This window comes from Choloepus didactylus, chromosome 16 (assembly GCF_015220235.1).
Source record: "Choloepus didactylus isolate mChoDid1 chromosome 16, mChoDid1.pri, whole genome shotgun sequence".
NCBI lineage: Eukaryota > Metazoa > Chordata > Mammalia > Pilosa > Megalonychidae > Choloepus > Choloepus didactylus.
The window spans coordinates 47,590,543-47,597,966 of NC_051322.1; positions in this window are offsets into that span (position 1 = coordinate 47,590,543).

Genomic DNA, 7,424 nt, shown 5'->3' on the forward strand with positions numbered 1-7,424 from the left:
CCAATTCTCCCACACCACAGAGTCTGCCTGAATCTACTTTATAAGCTTCCATATTTGTAACCATTCATTTATTGTCTTCTGTATCCCATTGTTATTCTGTACTGATCCAGGACAGAACCAGAATAGAATCTTCCTTAAATTGGGGCCACTTAACTAATTGCCAAGACTCTGTCTCTCTGTTTGCAGCTGCCTACACCTTAATGATGGGCTCATCTTTAACTGCATTTCTACAGCTGAAATGATCCCTGTTGTTAATTTTCTTCTGCACAAATTCATCACAGAAGGAAACTCAGAGAATGGTCTGTCTTTTTTGCTCTGCTTTATGGTACAATGGCAGTTGGATTATGTAAAATATTATGACTTTTTGGCAGAAAGACCACAATTTGTAGCATGAGGGAAAAACACAAAAACTACCCATTTTATGGAAATCATTGATTCTATGTTGCCCTATTAGACAGTCTCCATTGTTCCATGTCTACTCTGAGGGAATTAGATTTGAAATAACTATGTAGGTGCTATGAAACACCATTTACAAAACATACAGGCTTTTGCAGGGATCCTTATATATGATCACATGATGATGTATGACTTACTAAGAATACACTAAAGTAAGAAAACATAAATTAAAATAGGTTAAAAATTATGCAGAAGGAAAATATCGTAAGAAATGAAATGAACAAAAGAGTGAAAATACATCCATAAAGTCCTACATATTTGCAAGTAATGACTGCAAATTTGAGTTTTCTAGTAGCCAAGATAAAGAGGTAATTGTGTCAATAACTTGGGCATTCCAAGTTTGTCATCCTGGAACGTACAGCATTTTATTTCATTTTATTTCATTGAACATTCAACCATAATTAAGTACCATGTTCAGCTCTGTATCCCCGGTGTCAGGTGTACTCTATCCCTGGCAGAAGCAGAAGAACTTGAGCATTCATTGCCTGAAACAATAAATACACACTGTTGGTCTGAATTTGACTTGCCATCGTAGAATAATAATAACCTATGAATTTCTCCTTGAAATCTTTAGCAGAATTAAATACTTAAGGTCATACTGAAGCTCTTTGATTTTCACCTTTTATTAAAACCAACTCAGATTGCTTCCTATCCAGACCGCAGAAGAGCTTCATTACTGTTTTACTAAACGCAGTCATTTGTTTGTACTCAGTATTATGCAATCAATCCAGAATTATCCCACTGGTATATTATAGACAAATGCTTGATGCTGAAAGTTCCCAAATCTTATATTCCAATTATAATTTTAATGCATTTTAATATATGTCATAATATCTATTTGGTATGTTCTTATTTTTAAAGCTATTCTTCATAAATATAAGATTACAAGGTGTAAAGAAAACAGTGCAATACTATTTCTATTATATGCATGTGCATATAACATCTATTATATGCATCTCTTAGGGTCATAAATTCATAATTTCATTCACATATAAAATGCAAATGATTAAGGTGTGAGTAAAAGCATGCAAGAGGGAAAAACAGGTCAGAGATAATGATAAAGAAAGGGAGACAAAAGCAGAAATGTATTGTTTAAGAGATTTCGACTGATTTTTTTCTGATTCTTTATCGATACCACTAAGCAGTTTCTCAATGTGAGTATAATTGTGTATGCTACTTTATTTGCAATAATTTTCACATTTTATTTTTGCATTTTGAATTAAACCACCCATTAAACTATCATTTTAGTTGCTGAATTTATTAAATCATTTTAAATAAATCATGTAAAGACATGGGCACACTTCCTAAGAAATCTGTTCTGAGCCAGGAACTTTTACTTTTTTAACTAGCATTCACAAGTCTGTTGCTGGATTCCAAAACAATTCTACATTGATGCATTGATGCATTCAAACAACTGGTCTATGAATGTACCAATTTAGTTCTGACATGTCAAGCATAAATTTGAGTTTGAAGGTCTCACTTGGTTGAGTTTTACAGGTGACCATATTGTTCTGACTATAATAAGTAAAAGGTGACATTTGGGCTATTGTAGGTAAGTTTGTGCTTATCTTGAAAGTGTGTTCATAATTTACTTTTTTTCTGGTCCAGGTTTTGTGTCTAGATCATCTTTCACCTGTTAACTTATTCATTTTTACCATGATAGTCTGCAGAGTCAGGTTAGGTCATAGACTGGGTGTCTGCTGGACATTTTTCACCCGTGATTTTCCAGTCTTGCCTAACCAACATGACATAGCATTATGCCTGGTTTAAAAGTGACTTTTAGACCTGTAAGAGTTTGTATGGAAACCTAAACAGGGAGCTCAGGCACATCACCAATAATTATCAGTGATCCTCTTCTCTGACCAAGTTTGCAAACCCAGAAAGGACACATGGGGAGTACTTAAGAGAAAAGAGAACAGCTTCCCAGACAGCTAAATAGCCAAATAAACCCTAGTGATTGCTGAAGTGACAAAGATCACGTCTAGATCAACCTCATGTCCAACTTAGTTATATCAGTATTTCTGGAGCATCCATTTGGGGAAAAAGAGAAGGAAAAAGAAACAGATAGCACTACAGAGACCATATAATTCATTATTGAGACTAGAACAATTATGATCCTAAAAAGAGGTGCTAATAATCATTACGCTGGGGAAAAAAAGCATAAACCAGGACTGTCCTGGGAAACTCGAATGCATGGTCCCTTAGATAAGACTATCCCAGTTACTTCCTTCAAAAGTTCCTATCTTATTATAGGAAGCCATACAAATGTACAATTTTTATAAAGTGGTAAACCATGAGAGATACAAATTTCAGGAATGCACTAGAAAGCAGGGTGGGTCAGAGATGTGGCTGGCAAGTTGAAATATGATGAAAAATATTGGGGGAAATATTTTAAGTTGCATATAATTGAAGAATGAATTGATCTGGAATTGGAATCTATCAACTCAAATGAAGAAACTCTGGGAGATAATAAGCTAACAGGAAGTAATGCTCTTAATTGTTCCACTTTGGGTATATGTAGTATTAACTCTTTCTCTTTCTGGCCACTAGGGGACCACTTAGTACTTTGCACATTACATATACCTGCTTCTATCCTTCTGCAAATATACTAAGAAAGACAATAATATGCTAATAGCATTAAGGTTCTGTACATTTCTTGCCTATTCAACACGTCAGTAATTGATTATATGATGTTGTTCTCTAGTTGCTTAATGTGTCTTAGTTTGGTCTTTCCAACTCAAAAATTACTTAGATGTGTCTTTGAAATATTTGTCAAGTCCTGCCAAGTGCATCTATAGCAGAGCTGCACTCACAGTGAGAATTTAACCCATATTTTTTCCTTTGTTCATTTGAATAACAAACCTTTCTGGTGACTCCCCTGAACCTTCCCTAAATGTCAATCTCTGATCTCAGGTAGTAATTGGAGTCCTGTGGGTAACAACAATAAAAATGCATACAAATTATTACATGGCTATGAGGTACCAGGTGCTATGTTTTATATATGTTATATATGTTTATATATGTTTTATTCTATTATATATATAGTGTCTAATCCTACAATTTCTTCCAAGAAAGTGTTATTTTTCTTCATATTAGAGATTATAAAACTGAAACTAATATTGAATTACTAACCTGAGACTACATTGACAGGACAAGAGTGAAATTTGAATCATTTATCCCTGTTCTACAAAGACTAGGGAAAAAAGATAACTGATCACCTGGTTCTTGTCATGATGTCGTGATGTCTATGAATCCTAGTTTCCAAGTAGATATGTATCATTCTGCAAACAGGAGCTCCCACACTGACTGGCTTTCCTAACTTGCTGTGGACTCAGTACAGAAAGCCCTGCCCCACGCTGTCTGCTTCATAAGCTCATTCTCCAGTGTCACCTTCTGAATGGGGAACCAGGAAGTCATCCTAGAGATTATTTCTCCCACCTCAGGCGCAGACCTGCCCAGGCATAGGTGGGGTGCTAACTACACACCCCTCGTAATCACATTGCTAACATTAAGCCACCCCTAGGCAGAAACTCTGGAGCAAGTACACCCACTACTCCTTCAGGTTTACCAGTATCATCACATTTATCACACAGTGTTATGATTTTTTTTAATGTAATCTATCTGAGAGCTGTGAGCAGAAAAAAACCAAATCTTATTCATCTCTGAATCCCCAGCCCTCAGCACAGTTACTAGCACATAGTAAGCAAAACACAGAGAAAAAAGTGCCAGCCAAATATCATCCACGTCCCAATTTCATTTCCAGTGGAAAATCTGATGGCTTCCCCAAAATTTCTAGGGAAGCCCTTATTAGCTATAATTGCTTCTTGAAAGTACTTGCCTACCATAAATTTTTCACTGCCCCTTAACACTGCCTGGAGATTGACCCAAATAATCTTTTCTGAAGCTTTCAAGGAGCAAGATGTTATATATCACAGAAACACAATTAAAATTGAATATTACATATCCCTGGGCTGAAAAGGCCTTCAGCAACACTGCTATATTTTCCTGTCATCACTTCTTTCTTCTCTGTTCTTTTCTCTCCTAAATGTCTGTTTATTTCTGATGCAGAGCAGTTTAGTTATTTATTTTGTTTCTTTTTCTCCTGCAATGCCAGGGTTAAAGTCTCAGCTTCCATCCCAAGGGGCTCATAGAACTATTTTCAGAAATAAATAGCCCCTGCTAACTCTTAAGATAAAATGTACTTTTTCATCTTAACAATAGAAGGCAGGCAGGAAGGAAAGAAGGAAGGAAGAAAGAGAAAGAGGGAGGGAGGGGGAAGGGAGAAAGAGAGGTAGCAGGCAGGGAGGCAGAAAAGAAGGAAGGAAAAGGAGGGGAGAGGAGAGAGAAAAGAATATACTCGCCACTCATAGCCCATGGCTACTTCATAAGTGTTCAGAGAAAATGTGCTTCATTCTCAAAACTACCTCCTACTAAACCACATAACTTCCCTGAGCCATACACTTTTTCTCTCTCTTTTTAGAACAACTTTAATAAGATATAATTGACATAAAATAAAGAGCACATATTTAAAGTGTACAATTGGATGTTTTAACATATTTATACAAAACTTTCAGCACAATCAGTGAAAATACTCATCCATCTAATGAACATTCCATAACCCCCAAAATTTCCTCAGCCCTTTGGTAAACACATCTGCTCACCCCTCTCTACACTCTGTCCCTAAGCAACCACTCATCTGCTTTGTATCAGTACAAATTAGTTTCCATTTCCTAGACTTTTATATAAACAGGATAATAAGTATATACTCTTTTTTTGTCTAGAGTTTTACTTAACATAATTCTTTTGAGGCCCACTGTGTTGTTGTGTATATTAACAGTTTATTCTTTTTCTTTGCTGTAGAATTCCATTGTATTTATACCAAAATTCATCTATTCATCTGTTCATGAACATTTGGATTGTTTCCAGTTTGGGGATATTACAAATAAGGCTGCTATGGGCACCCATGTATTTGACATGAACATATGTTTTCATTTCTCTTGGGTAAATACCTAAAAGTGGAATGGCTGGATCAAATGATAGGCATATGTTTAACTTGTTTTAAAAAAACATTCAAGCTTCTTTTCTAATGTGGTTGTGCTACTTAATATGTCCATCAGCAGTATATGAGAGTTCCAGTTCTTCCACATCCTCGCCAATACTAAATATGGTCAGTCTTTTCAACTTTAGCCGTCTAATAAGTACTGGTATCTCATTGTGGTTTTAATTGACTATTCCAAAATAGGTGTGCAATGGTGGTATCTTGTGGTTCCTTTAATTTGTAGTTCCCTAAGATCTAATGATATTGAACATCTTTTAATATGTTTTTAAGCCATCTAAATATCTCCTTTGGTAATTATCTGTTCAAAATGTCCTTTTCATCAGAATGTTTTCCTGTTATTGCATTTTTAGAGTGCTTTATCTGACATACGCATAATCCTTTATCAGACATATGCTTTGCAAATATTTTCTCCCAAACTGTGGCTAGTCTTTTTATTCTCTGAACAGTGTGTGTTGAAGAGCAGAAGTATTTAATTTAAATTATCTGTTTATTCTTTTATAGATCCTGTTTTTTGTTTTTGGAGCAAATAAATCTTTGACCAAGCCAAGATCACAAAGATTTTCTCCTTTGTTTTTTTCCTATAAGTTTTATAATTTTAGGTTTTACATTCGGCTGTATGATCCATGTTGAGTTATTGTTGTATATAGTGAGATGCATGGATAGAAGTTCATTTTTTTTTGTATAAGGATACCCAACTTTTCCAGCACTACTTTGTTGACAAGAACATATCTTCTGCACTGAATTTTCTTTACACCTTTGTCAAAAATGAATTGCCCATAGACTCTGTATTCTATTCCATTTTTTAATTGCTAATATCACACCGTCTTAATTCCTATAGTTTTATAAGAAGTCTCAAAATTAGAAAGTGTTATTCTACCAACCTCTTTCCTTTCCAAGTTGTTATGGCTATTCTGAGTCTTTTATATTCCCACATACTATTAAAATCAGCTTTTAAATTTCTACCAAAAAGGGGGGAAAAATCCTGCTAGGATTTTGATTGGGAATGCATTGAGTCTATGGATCAGTTTGGGGAAAATTGATATCTAAACAATTTTGAGGCTTTTGACCCATAAACACAATACATCTCCACATTTATTTAGAACATTTTAGTTTCTCCTGGCAACGTTTTATACTTTTTGGTGCACAGGTCTTTCACATCCCTTGATCTTGCCATTGAACTTTTATTAACGCAGCCAAAGATTGCTTTAATAGCTTCTGTTCACTGTTGACTAGCATTGAACTTATAACAAACTGAACACTTCTCCACCATCACTGCCACAAAGCCATGTTTCTAGGTGAGTTGTTGCGTTACAGCCAAAGCCAAAAGAAAGCCCCAAATGAAAGGACCATGTCCCCTGAGAGTAAACTTTACCCTGCCTTTATATGACTCCACAAGGATTTCCTATCTTAAACCATAGACACAAGGGTAAATCTAAGGAGTGAAAATATCTTATCCTTTTATTGGTGACTACAGAAAGAAAAATCCACGCATAGAAAAAGCTGAGATGCTTTTTTTCAAGAGATGCTCCAAGGTTGCCTTTATAAATGGCCCCAATCACCATGCTGGCCAAAGATTCAATCTAGGAAACATGAAAAAACAGAAGGCTTGATACAATTCGACAGCTACAGTTATTGACAGCAATAGGACAATTCTTCTCTCGTATTTAAATGGGTCTTGTGATTAAAAAGGATAAGATATTTTATTTGCATTTTGTTAATAGTGAATGAAGGAAGGCTAACCTGACATGAACTAAGAGGCTCTTACTCCATGTCACAAGAGTAGCAGACACACCTTGAAGTGGCTGGTGGTACCTGTCTCCCAGTTACCGGCCTTTACCTCAATACGGCAGGAGGCAACTAAGATAAGGAACCAATGGGTTAGCTTTATCTAAAGTGTATTGACTTTTGG